This window comes from Marmota monax, unplaced genomic scaffold (genome assembly GCF_021218885.2).
Source record: "Marmota monax isolate L192 unplaced genomic scaffold, Marmota_monax_Labrador192_F-V1.1 WCK01_AAM20220418_F8-fsc00057, whole genome shotgun sequence".
Classification (NCBI taxonomy): Eukaryota; Metazoa; Chordata; class Mammalia; order Rodentia; family Sciuridae; genus Marmota; species Marmota monax.
The window spans coordinates 11394011-11407565 of NW_026693933.1; the positions used below are offsets into that span (position 1 = coordinate 11394011).

General features: G+C 42.7%; 1 long non-coding RNA gene and 1 other non-coding gene across 2 annotated transcripts in view; both read right to left on the reverse strand.

The window, feature by feature from the left end:
• Positions 1 to 2548: 2548 nt before the first annotated feature.
• The window catches only part of LOC124106089 (uncharacterized), a 55308-nt gene continuing 44301 nt past the window's right edge, over positions 2549 to 13555 (reverse strand). The window contains exons 3-4 of the long non-coding RNA XR_006855984.1: positions 7394 to 7529; positions 2549 to 2726 (exon numbers count right to left, since the gene is read on the reverse strand). This is a non-coding gene — a long non-coding RNA (uncharacterized LOC124106089). The remainder of the gene's footprint in view (positions 2727 to 7393; positions 7530 to 13555) is intronic.
• Trnaa-agc (transfer RNA alanine (anticodon AGC)) lies at positions 13315 to 13387 on the reverse strand. Its single transcript has one exon. It is a non-coding gene; the product is annotated as a tRNA-Ala (tRNA).

Sequence of the window (13555 nt, forward strand, 5' to 3'; positions counted from 1 at the left end):
CGCTTCCTAGTTATCATGTCAAAGGAAGTCCCAAGCAATCACGTCTGTCTAGATGTAAATATACATTTTGCTCCTCCTCATTTTAATTTCTCAAGTCTGTACTAAAGTTGTACCACAGCCACCCATATCACAAGGAGTTTTTAATTTACAGAAATGACTGCCCCAAATTAACACTTAAAAAAAAAAGAAAGAAAAAAAGGAAATCAGGAAAAGTAGCATTGCCTAGCAGGACTAACCCATGACTGCGGGAGAGGGTCAGCTTGCCCCTAAAAATAGGATGACCACCTGTGGCTATTTGCCTGCAGCCTTTCTAGCTTATGCTATTGTCCTGGCTTAATAATTAATAGCCTGACTCTCCCTCACACCATTGTCCCAGTTTGGATGCCGAATTTGTCACCCTACCTATGGGCTATAGAAAAATCCAGTTGAAATAGGTCTTATTCTTTAAAGACATTTTAAGGGCTTTGAAATTAACCTGAAAATGAAACTGGAGGAGAGAGAGAGAGAAGAAATTGTGCAGTCAGTTCAATTGCTCAGCCAGAGAAGGCTTAGAGAGATGGTATCTGGGTTTTTTATTTTTTCATGTAATTCTAATTATGAACCAATAATGTGGAATAGAACTAATTTTATTATAACAAAGAGTCTACAATAAAGCAAATGCACAAAATAATTTGTTGCATCGGGAGATAATAATCCGGATACAGATTAACTCCGGTGTTCATATGGGTAGTGAGAGGATGGCCTGTCACTCCCCCTCATATCTCCAGCCATGTGGGTGGCAGTGGGTCAGAGGGAGGTGCACGGGGCTGAGCCGGTTGGTGAATGCCAAGTTGATGGGAATGCTATCCCAAACAGGTCCCCCTTGGTGTGAAGGCCAGGGCCTTGGGGATGAGTGAGCCATCAGTACCACCCCTTCTCACGCACAAGGACCACAGATGTCCACGGCTCATCCATGGCCCTGGCTTTCCTGAAAGGAAAGCTGGTGGTTTTCAGTTGCTGGGGACAGGTCTTCCTTGGCTGTGCCCTTTACTACTCGTACATCCACTGCTCTGTTTAAAGCATAGGGTTGTTTTTTTGTTTTTTTGTTTTTTGTTTTAAACCTGTCTCAGTGGCAGAGGCAGATCCCTATCCTCATGGCAAAGTCAGAGAATCTAGGGGGTGTCATCCCTGACTGCTGCCTCCACTGTGTCCCCCAAGCCTTGGCTCAGCCCTAAACACTGCAGCAAACCTTCTGCTGCAACAGTTTCCTTCTCTCTCCACTCCCTCCACCCCGGGGCTCTCCTCTGGAGAAGCACACACGAGTTTCCTCCCATCCTGTTGGTCCCATCTCTGCCATGGCCCTCACCACCCTAAGTGGCAACTGCTTACCCCCCACCTCCCCTTCTAGGGCTGTCAGTCTTGAGGTCTGCAGTGATGTTCTTCTCTGGACATCCCTAGCCTAACTCAGGGCCGGGCTTGCCACACTTGCTCCTTGCTCATGGAATGAATGAATGAGAAGGATGTGAGCCCACCTGAAAACAAAGTAAGAGGCATAATGATAGGTACGGTATGCTTATTAAGCACTTAGTACGTACCTATGCATATACATTTTGCAATTCAGTTTCTTAGATTGGGATAAAAATACATGGCATAAATTTATCATTCTTAAGTGTACAGTTGACTAATATTAAATATATTCCTATTGTAGTGCAACTGATCTCTAGAACATTTTCATCTCGCAAAACTGAATGGCACGGTATGTTCTAGTGCAAGGCCTTACCTCGTTTAAGTCTCATATTGCTGGAGGTATGGACGATTATCATTTCCATCTTGAGAAGTTAAGCAACCAGCTCAGGGTCACACAGCAAATGACTGGTAGAGCTAGATTTGAAACTCATCCATCTTAGTAGTTTTATGCTAAGAAAAATTTCCATAAAATTGTGTATTTCTAGAAATTACAGATATTCATTTCACCTTTTGCCAGATTTTTCTCTCTTAGGATTTTTTTCAACTGGAAAATAATGTGAAGAAAAAAAAATCATGTCTCTATGGAAGTTCATTGCCTGAATCTAAAAAAAAAAAAAGAGAGAGAGAGAGAAAGAGAGAGACAGAGACAGATTTACTACAGCAGCTGTAGATGATAAAATTTTAGCAAAAAAAATCTCCGAAGTTGTCACAGAGCCCAGCCCCATTATTTTGCATATACAGAAGCAAGTTGAGAAGTTTAGGAGAGCATGGTGCTCAGATTCACTCCCTGGTGCTAGTTGGGAGACTCTGGCTTGAATGTTTATGACTATTTTCTTTTGGATTAATATGTATGCTAGCAGCATTTTAAATAAATGTGCTGTGGCTTGTTTTCTCTCAGGGTCTCTGTGCCCAGTGACAGTCAGAGGCGCTGCTCTACCCCACCTTCCCAGCCTGCTGCTCCTGATCTCCATCCCGCCCCCCCATCAACAATCTTTCACCCTTTCTTGTACCGAATATTCATCACATCATCTTCGGCCCAGAAATGAAATTCAGGGATAATCTACATAAACACATCATGTCAACAAGTCAGTATAAGGTCCTATCTGAAATATAAAGAGAAAATGAAGTTTTTGATAAAATATGTATGTATTTCACCAAGTCAGCGTTCCAGCTGGGATACCAGGAGACACGATGCCATGGTCAGCGCCTGCTGCTCGGCACTGCGCCCCCACAGTGCCACCAGCTCAGCATGGCTCCAGGGCACACAGGCAGCCTTTTTCCTGCCAGGAGAAAAGCACTTTGTGATTTCTGACTGCAATAAAGGGCAACCTTCTCTCGATTTGCATGGTAGAAAATTCAGAGTGCCAAAAAGCTGAAAATAAAAATTGTTAAACCTTTCTATTTAATTATAAAACAGCCTCAGTAACTAGGCTGAGATGATTATAAAAAGGTCTCTCACTAGAGACTGGAGGGACATTTGGCAGGTGTGCAGAAAGCAGGGTAGTGTGTTTTGCTGTGCAGGTTGTCTTAGGCACCATGGACCTCCCACAACATTGGTCACCATCCTTTGAATATTTGCACTGTAATCACTAAAGGTATCAGCCCAAATATCCAGCATATGCTAAAGGGTCGATACCTATGCGCCTCTGAGAATTTTGCCCCAGGCCTGGGTTCCTTCCAATTGTGGACTCCATGCTACACATGGCCTGCCCAGTGAGCCCTCGGCCTGTGTTTGATGTCTGGAGGAAAGAAGAAACCATCAGGGAGACACTGTACAAAGAACTAAACTGTACCAGAACATGGTATGTATTCATCAGTGTTCCGTCACTATAACAAAATTCCTGAGGCAGCTTTTAAAGAAAAGAGGTAACTTATTTTGCCTCATGCTTTTGGATATTTGAGTCCATGATCAAGCTCCATTCTTCAGGCGATTGGTGAAGCAGCACAGCATGGCAGAAGTGCATGGGTGGAGTAAAACAGCTCACCTCCTGAGCCAGGAAGCCAAAAACCAAAAACAGAGGACAAGACCAAGACCCCATATTCCCCTCCAAAGGCACACCCCCAATGACTTAAGAACCTCCTACAAGGTCCCATTTCCCAAAGATTTCCCTGCCTCCCACCCTGGGGAACCAAGCCTTTAATACCTGGAACCTTGGGCAATAATAGTTTATTCAAACTATAGTACCTCGGGAGATGAGGATTTTAGTCCTGGCAGCCAACACTACCTGAGAATGTAGTTGAACTCATCAGCCTCTATTTCCATGCATATTTCTATATTTATAAAGAGAAATGCACTTATTTCTTTCATTCATGGAAATTCAGAGTACATATACATTTTTTTTTCCAAGCAATGCTATGGGAAACTTGCTTGTGACATATAGGCAATATTAACTAATTACAGCTATCCACAATTTCTGTCTACACACTGAGACATTTTCATTTGAATTTAATGATGCAAAGGGAGTTCCTGGGTTTGAGTTTCTTTGTGTTGTTTTTTTATAGCTGAATGCAGGATAATTTGTCTTTACTGCAGAGAATAAATATGGGAACTGCTATTTGTCTTTCCTTCCTTACAGAACAGTCAATCAAAAGCCAAAAGATTTTTTTTTAATCTGTAAATCCAATACTCAATAATAACACCTAAATATAGATATGGGATGTTTGAGTTGTAAATGGATTGTTTAATCCTAAAAAAAAAATATCTGCAAATAAACTGTCTTATCTTTCTTCCAAAGATGCATGGAGGCATGGGGTGGGAGAGAAGGGGAACCACAGGCCAGGCCTTCAGACTCCTCAGTCAGTTTTCTCAACCACAGCTCTGTCCTCCCAGGTGATGAAAATAAGGACACTAATGTCCCTAATTCAACTGTAGTTTCCCAAACAGTTACCAACCCAGAATTACAGGGTCACAGGACATGGCACCTCACACGGAGGGTTCCTTCACCATCTCTGCCTGCTCTCATCAGCGAAGCAAGATGTTGGCAGAGCTATGCCCCAGCCGTCTCCTTCCTCCTTCATTTGACAGCTATTCTCCGGCACCCAAAGGGCAAGTGGGCCATGTGACAAGATCAGCACAGCTCCTGTCCTCAGGGGGCTTCCAGCTAGAGGAAGAGGCAGATGTCAATTATTTGATCATATGAAAAATATATGTAACCAGACACTGGGGGATGCTTTGGTGACTCAATGAGATCCCAGGCAGGAACCTGGCTTGATCTGCAATTTTGTCTGTTTGTCTGTTTTGATATTGGAGATGGAACCTAAAGGCACTTAACCACTGAGCCACATCCCTGGCCCTTTTTATAGTTTTTACTCAGATGCAGGGTCTCCCTAAGTTGCTTAAGACCTCACTAAGATGCTGAGGCTGGTTTTGAACTTGAGATCCTCCCGCCTCAGCTCCCCAAGCTGCTGGGATTATAGGTGTGCTGGTCTGGAGCTCAGATAATGTGAATAATTTTCACTTTGATAAAAGCTAGCTACCATCCACAGGGCACCGGCAGGGTCAGTCCCTCTGTCAATCACACCCTATAAGCCTTCTCCAATCTGTAAGAGTAGGCATTGTCATGCCCAATTTATCCATGAAAAAACAGAGGCTGAGAAAGGCAGGAAACCTTCCCAAGATTGGTAGTGACTGAGAGGGGCTTTGAACAAGGACCTGAAAAGATCTGAAGCTCCTGTCTTGTCTGTATCCCGTGCTTCTTCCTCATAATACCAAGGTCTCCATCTGCAGGGGTGCTTAGTGCAGCACTCTGGGGACCCTCTGTAGTTTATGGCTCCTCCCTCCATGCCCCCTTCCTAGAAAGAAGTTCTATGGAGCCCCTTGGCCTGTGAGGGTTCCTGTCTCTACAACTCCCTTGCCTGCTCTTTTCCCCCTTAGCTAATTCCTATCTTCCAAACTCACAGGAAAGCCTCCCAGACTCCTCTGGCCTTCTCTTCCCAAATCTTGCCTCTCTAGCCCTGCATTCATCTCTTGGGCTGGAAATGGCTGGCCTTGCCTGTGTGTCTACCTTCCAGATCTGGAGCTCCTGAGGGTCGAGGACTTGGCCTATGCCAGGGGCTAGCAGGATGCCTGGCACATTTAGTTCCTGCAGTTAAATTGACTTCCACCAGCACAGAAGGGGGCAGAAGAAGAAAAAGACCCTTCTTTTTTCATAACATTCTACAATTCTGGTTGTAGCATTTTTGAGGCTGGCCAGATTCATCAATAAAGATGAGTAATATAAAATGTTTAATTATTACCTTTCACCACTTCTACTTGCTAAATGTGTATAATTTAACTAGTTTCCCTTTCCTAGGAACAGGAATATTCTTATTAGAATAAATTTCAAGATTTTTTTAAGGAGAATATACTGCCTTTTGTAATATTGTAATTTTATCTACAATCTCCATTCTCATTTTATAGACTGGCTCTATATGTCTTTTATTGAAATGAGTAGTAGATCTCGAGGAAAAAAATTAAGAATGGCTCGATTATTACATGTGATAATTAATCTCTAAAATTAAAAACTGTCCTCTGATTTACAAAGAATGTTTTAATGAGTAAAAAAAACAAACCTGCTTAATATCTGCTACTTGAAAAAAAAATTTAAAGCCAATAATTTTTTGGAGGTGAAAGGGCTTCTTTTCAAGATAATACAGGGTTTCAGTTTTTAAATCATACACGAGCAGTAATAGACAAATTATTTTGGCATTGTGATGTTAACCCATTTGAAAAAGGTCCAGAAAGAAAGGAGTCCAGCTTCCTGCCTTCCCCACCCCTCCTCCGTATAACAAGTCCCAGGCTCATAAATAAATCAAGATTATGCTAATGACTAGGGCTGGACACAATTACGGGCTTTGACAATTCCACAAAAGTGCCACCAGGGGGCACTACAGGACCACGTTTTGTGATTTCGGGCGCCATTTTACCCTTGGATTTGGAGAATAATTTCTTGAAAAAACTGTTAACCTTCTAAGCCCCAGACATCATTTTATTTATTGCTTTCAATATCTTATCGCCCCTAAGCTTAACTAGCCAGGCTTGGAAGGTTATGTTAAAGGACACTGCGCTAAAAAGAGAGACAAAGGCTTCTTCATTTTACTTTCTTTCAGTGTGTGTGGGGGAGGGGAGAACACGTTGTGTGGTGGTTGATAAACATTTACAATTAAAGGCACCATTTAGGGATATTACCTGTGCAACAGTCTTCCTGCACCTATTAACCCAGTCAGTAAGTATCTGCTGAAGTCCCTCAAGTGCCCCCAGGGACCCCATTTCTGGGCAGGGCACAGTACCTGAGCCACATCCTCCCCCAGGGCCCTGACCATGGGAGAAGACACTTCTCCCCACCCCTAGGGCACCCAAACCTATAAGTGAAACTGATACTCCTTTTTAGATTGTTTCTCTTTTCACTGCTTTCCCAAAATATATTTTTTTCAAAGGAAAATATTAAAACCACTGCTTTCCGGATGGACTGTGTTCTCTGAATTAAATAAAATGGATGATTGTGGGTTGGGGGAATAGTTTTTTTTTTTTTTTCCCCCTTTCAAAGCCCTGTATTGGTCTGAATGAGTTACCTTGAAATTTAGCAAGAGAATGAGGAAAGTGCCACTTCTCTTGGCATCTTATGAAACATGTTGTCTGAGCCTTGCTGGGCAGTGCTGCCACAATGGGACATGGGAAGTGGGAAGTCTGTCCCCACCCCACCCCCATCTAGTCACAATGGTCTGTACCAACAACTATGAGGATATAATTATATCCATCATCTCATATAATATGCACAGTGACCTCACAAGATGCCCCTATTTCCTAATCAAGCAAACTGAGGCTCAAAGAGGTCAATTCTTTGCCCAAGGTCACACAACAGTATCTTAACCCAAGTTTGACCAATCTCCAGAGACCACATGTTCTCTGCTATTCAATGTCAGCATCCCAAACAAAGAACCTGAAATGAACAGCCGTCAACAGACTCACCTCAGTTGCCTTGAAAGACAGGTGTGGCAGAGCCTGCCGTGTGCTTTCTTAGCCCCATCTTCTTCCTATGCCCACAGCTGGGCTGTATTTCCCAGCCTCCTTCACTGTGAGAGTTGGACTCCAGGGTGGCTTCCAGCTGGTGGAATGAAAACAGGAGTGAGGCACCCCACTTCCAGACCCACCAGTACCTGCACAGTCCTTCACGCTCCCTCCCTACCTGTCTCAGACAGATGTGGAGATCCAGCAGCAAAACTCGAGGCCTCCGGAGTCAGGGGAGCCAAGCATGAAAGAGGCTTGTGTTCCAAAACTGCTCAATGGGAGGCACCCACTGAACACTGACATTCAATGGCTCCATGAGTAAGACGCAGCTGCTGTGTGTCAGGTCACCGCAGGTTGAGATTGTCGAACAACTAACCTTCGACCATGATAAAAGGAGGAAACGTGATGGCAGCCCTGAGAGGGCTTCCCGTTGCCCATCCAGGAGGGGCCCAGGAACTTCACCTGGTTCTGGGACATTGAATGTGGCACATGTATCTTCCTGGGCAGCAGGAAAAGAAGGGCTAGACCAAAAGCTCTCCAAGGTGTCTCCCTGATTGGGAAAATCCTGTAATCCCATGGGATCTTGTAGACTGGGGAAGTGGCCTGAGCCAGGAGGGACTCTGCCTGAACTCTCACCCACCCAGGAGTTTTCTTTTTCAACGTAACCCATTTCTCCACTCTGCTGTGCACCTCTAGGCAGAGACACCCTACTCAATTCGCAACAGTATGTGACATGTGAATATCGGACAGGTGGCTTTGGAGGCTCTGCCCTGGCTTGTCATAACCTCCCCTGCCCATTCCTGCCCCATCAGTGGTGTGTGGGAACATAATGAGCACTCCCACCAGGAATAGGACTGAGTGAGGCTAAGACTTCCAGGCCCGGGGACTATCAGAACAAATAGGAGAAGTCAGGCTCTCTGAAAGCACTGACTCTTCAAATGATGTCATTTTGACATTTATAAAACATTATGCTTGAGGTATTTGGAGTATCAATGAACTTCAATGGTTCATATGATATCATTTCCTGTCACTGAATATGATATGTCCAAAATGAAAATATGTTAATAGAAGATCAAAACTGAGGATTTCAACAACAGACTCCTGGACATGTCTGGATAGGAGATGTTTGCTGAATTTGTGATTCCAGCTGCCTGCTCTGCTGAGGTTCGTCTTGCCCTCTTCTGGCCTGCCACGGTACTTCCAGAGAAGGGAGAGCATGCTGCAAGGGCTCACAGTGGCTCCTGACACTGCCTCTCAGACTTCGTTCGTCCTGCCCTAACTCTCTGGCAGCAGGATTGTGGTCTTCCATGACTATGGATGTGGGATATCTAAAGAAACCAGTGAGGGCAGAAAACCCGAATTATGGAGAAATGTGACAAGTTGAAGATGCAGATGTAAAACCCAGGACTCAGTTGCAGATGGAGGCAGATTTGGCTGTTTGGATGTGTTCAGAGAGAGAGAGAGAGAGAGAGAAGGAGGTATTGTCAAGAAAGTGTACATGCTCATACATGCTGTTAAAGTGCCTCTGATTAACCATTACAATAGAGGCTGTTTGGTGATGGCCACTATTTTTCCTCCTCCCCACCCCCCTTTTCAGTCACAGATTCCTTCCTCTCTGATCTCAGGACAGATGGGGTGGGTCAGTGAGTACCTGACCCAGGCCTTGCCTTTCAGAATCTCCTCTCCGTGTCAGTATCATTGGTCAACTAAAATCCATCCCTGGGATTTTCCTGCTGCACCTTGACCCCTCTCTGGTTGTATTTCCATCCCTTGTAAACTGAAGACTCCTAACCAAGAAAGCTCTGGGCAGGGCCCACAGTCTGTTTGTTCTGATGCACTGGCACCTGGCTCAACTCGCATTATAAATTACCTTAACTTCCAAGGCCAGAATCCAAGGTTAATAACGAAAGAAATTAATGCTTAGTTAAAAAATATAAAAGTGTTCTAATGCCACGACAAGATGAAATAAGGTTAATTAAAGTAATTTTCAAACTATTAACAGGACCATGGTTGAAGCAAGTGTGGGAACATCGTCAGCACGTTTGCATCGTTCAAGGTCTTAAACCATTTATCGAGCCACAGAGAGAGCTCTTGTATTTGTGAAGGTCAAAATAAAGGGTAACTTATTTAGCTTCATTTTTGTAAGCTTATTTTTGTTTTCTACACACAGCAGTATTATTATATATAAGAATTTAAAGCGCTTTGAGTATTATTTGTAGATTTCTGTTTATGAAAGAGGTTATCTTGCTTATAGGAAAAATAATTGACAAAGTTGAACCATTCACAAATGGACACTTATTTGTAGCTATTTAAACATGAAGATCTATCGGAGCACAGTAATTTGTCATTTTTAATGCTTATTCGGCTGCCTATAAGAGCACAATTGAGTACAAGATGGGCCTGTTTCTGTGGCGCGGCTGCTACTTTGATTGATAATGAGAAGATATGGCCACCATTTTTAATTTTTAAAATGTAAGATTATTCTGGAGTAAATTAACCTAATCGCACAGCACAAGTAAATTAATTTCAGCTCATTACCTAATTGCAAAAATAATATTAACCCAAGGAATCTAAATCCACTTCTGACACATATTCAATTTTTATAATGTTCCGTTGACAGTTTTTCTGGATTATATGTGGCAGTTTCCAGCGTAGGCTTTTCTGCTAATTGGAAATGTTGGGTGGAGGTGAGAACACAAATATTCCAATGGTGGAGCAGACAGTTGCTCTTAGAATTGATCAAACTCCACTACAATGCCGAGGTCCCTACAGTACCGTTGGGTATTTTGCATGGCAAACCTGCTGTCAACTCAACCAGTGAGAATTTCTCCAGACTTTCTCTCCCCTGGCATAAGTGGATTTTTTTCCAAAGCAGCCCAGCAGCTCTCATTGAAGAACTCAAGTTTTCCAGCCCACATTTTCCCAGCCTGCCCCAGGAGAGTGGAACAGTGCGGGCACTGTCTTGGGCATACCTTGTGGGTCAGAGCCCAGGTTCTCCTGGGAGAGAGTGGACGCAGTTCACGCAGACTGGAGGAGAGGCCCTGAGCTCACAGAATGTCTCGTTGGCCTTAAAGCTGTCCAAGTCGGGAAATTTATGATGCAACCTTGAGAAAGGCAAAGTAAACACAGAGCACGCCAACTATTTGTTTTCCTGTTGATGACTTCTCCAAATTCAGGCTGGAAGCCCTCCAAAGGGCTGAAGTCTCCTCAAAAAGCAGAGTGTTAACCCTGAATCTGTGAGTTGCTTTTGCTACCAGTTCTGCTCATCCTTCCCTCTCACCCAGAAAGTTCCAAAATTTGGCTTGCTAGCATTTAGCTCTGATGACACTGATGACTCTGTCCTTCTTTATCACGGAGAACCAGCCAGGGCCAAAGACAGAAGAGGAAGAAATCAGATGCCTAGGAGGCAAGGAGAACTTTTAAGAGCTTCCTGAAGTAAGACTTCCAAAGTGCCCAGCTTTTGCACATTTAATGAAACTCAACTGTGGAAGTGAGTCAACTATTCAGAGCTAAACTTTTCTAGTTTTAGATATTTACCACATACTCTGTTGCAATTGTGCTTTTCATCTTTACATCACAAATCATAATATTCTCCTTTTAAGAGTGGTACCACATTTATTTATTTATTTATTTATTAGGTTTTCCTAAACATAAGCTGTACAGTTTATAGAGCAGTCTAGGTAGGTAAAAAGGACCACTTGAAATCCCTAATCACTCTTTATTTTTGGTATTCATACTTACTGGCTACTTTTACATTTTTAAAAGTCTAAATATAATCTTTTTACTAAGTCTAAAATTATTAAATCCTCTATAGAAAACGTGGAAATGGGTATATGAGTTTTAAAAATTTATTTGTAATCTCATCACACACAGCTAAGCATTATTAATGTTTCTGTCTATTTCTTTTCTTCTTTGCTTATTATTCTCTCTGGATGTTGGTTATTTTTATTTACCTTATATCCTAAATATTTTCTCGATATTGACTTATCAATAAATAGTCCTCAAAGCAGATTTTTAGTGACCTTGATAATATTCCATCTTTGCACTCTACTTTAATGTTCTTGAGTAATCTCCTATTGTTGGGTGTCATAAATAGCATTCCAGTAAACATGTTTCTACGTAAACCTTTGGCCACATATCTCATTAATTACTCAGGATAGATTCCTAGAAGTGAAATTACTGGTCAAAGTGTAGGAACAGAATGAAGTTCTTAATACATTTTGCCAAATTGCTTTTCCCAAAGGGTACTTCTCAATTTGCACTCTTGTCACAGTGAGTGAGGTGTCCTGGCTTGCTGCATCCCTGTGCTCATGAAGGATTGCTGTTTTTTTCTCAGCCTACACAACAGAGAACTCTGTTGAAATGGGTGGCATCACTTTAGACGGGGAGTCGGGAGACCTGGGCTTGAATTTGATCTCTTACTCTGTAGTTCTGTGACTTTGTGGAAAACCCACAGCAGCAAGAACAAATGCTGGGAGCAGTATTCTCTGCCCAAATGGGATAAAGAATGTGAAAATGCTTTGTAAATGTAAAATAGGAAGCTTTCTTTTTGTTGAGGGATGCCCCTAGGTTTTTAAGAAACCTTAGGAACTGGATTCGTTCCTAACAAACATTTTTTTTGTTCCTAATGAACGAAAAGGTGAACTTTCATGGAAATATTGAAGTTTCCTTTTAAAAAAACAAGGAAAAGATAATTTTCTCATTAGTGTATCTTCTCACATCTCTGAGTTCACCAGGATAAACTATCCCATATCCATTTGCTATGAGGCAGGTGAGCCTGCCTAACTTTAATGTGTGACATATAATTGGATATTATTTTGGATAACACAGATCAAACCATGAGTTAGCACTTCTGTGGATTCGGGTGTTACTGGCATTTAGAGGGGGGAAGCATAAACTCAAGACATTTTTCAATTTTAACTGTCACAACCCAATACAAAGACTTCCCTCTGTTCCTCCATAATCTTGCCTGTTTTTCCAGTCTGTCTGCAGCTGTATTTCCTCCAAGGTTTGCCCAGGATCTGCTTTCTCCCGAAGTCTTTCTCAAGTGTCCAGAGTGAAATCTCCACCTTCAAAGGATTCTTCTCTGGGACCCTCACAGGCTGCTCTGGGTAACCCCAGCCTTGTGTGGGCCTTTCATTTCCAGGGTACAGATGCTTCTTGCCCATCCAAATGTAAGGCCTTTGAGATTCCGCCTTTGCCTTGGAAGCTGTGTGCAAACTCTTGGCTATAAACTAACTTGCCCCTGAGGTTGATAAAGAAAGTTTTACCAAGAGCCAAAGAGTCGCTTTCCCAGTAACTCTCACTGGGGAAACTTTCTCTAGACTTTGTCCCTCTTGGCGAGGGGGATGAAGGGTAGGTCAGTGCCTCCAACCACATTTCTTCTGGGGACTATTTTTCCCTCATTAATTGTACTGTCAGGATTAAGAATAGCTCATAACCCAGCAGCAAAGTCTAACATGGACAGTTTTGTTCTTTCCTCCTTTTTTAAAATTCTGACGCTACTTTTCGGTCGCCCTCCAGCCTTCTTACTAAATACAAACATCTTTCTGATTAGGTGTCACTGTTCTTCAAAAAAGAATTAAATAAGAGGCTGCTCTTAGGTGTGATCATTATGATTCCCAAAGAAATATTAAATCGTGAGGGCAACAATGTCATGTTCACATTTTGCAGAGGTGAAACTCAAGTTGTGTTTAAGTGGCAATCTGAGGTGCATTACAATGTCCAGAGGTTTAATAGGGCGTGCAGAATTGCAAGAAACAGAAACCTACCCAAATTGTGCAAGTCAAAGTATAGAATAAAGAGGAAGGGGCTCTACTAGCCTTTCCAAAGCAGTCAGCATGACAGCCTTTGTAATTTATGGTTTGTTTGTTTGTTTGTTTTGGGGGTGCTGGGGATTGAACCCAGGGTCTTGTGCATGCTAGGCAAGCACTCTACCAACTGAGCTATATCCCCAGCCTGAGTACCCCAGTTTTAAAGAAAGACTGTGACAAAGAAATTGCTAAAATTGAAAGGTAAAATTCTTTTCTTCTCATCAGGCAACTGCTAGACATCCAGTCTCTGAGACCTGAGAGACAAGGCAGAAGGCAGTTTCAACTCTAGTGGAATACAAAGATCATAACG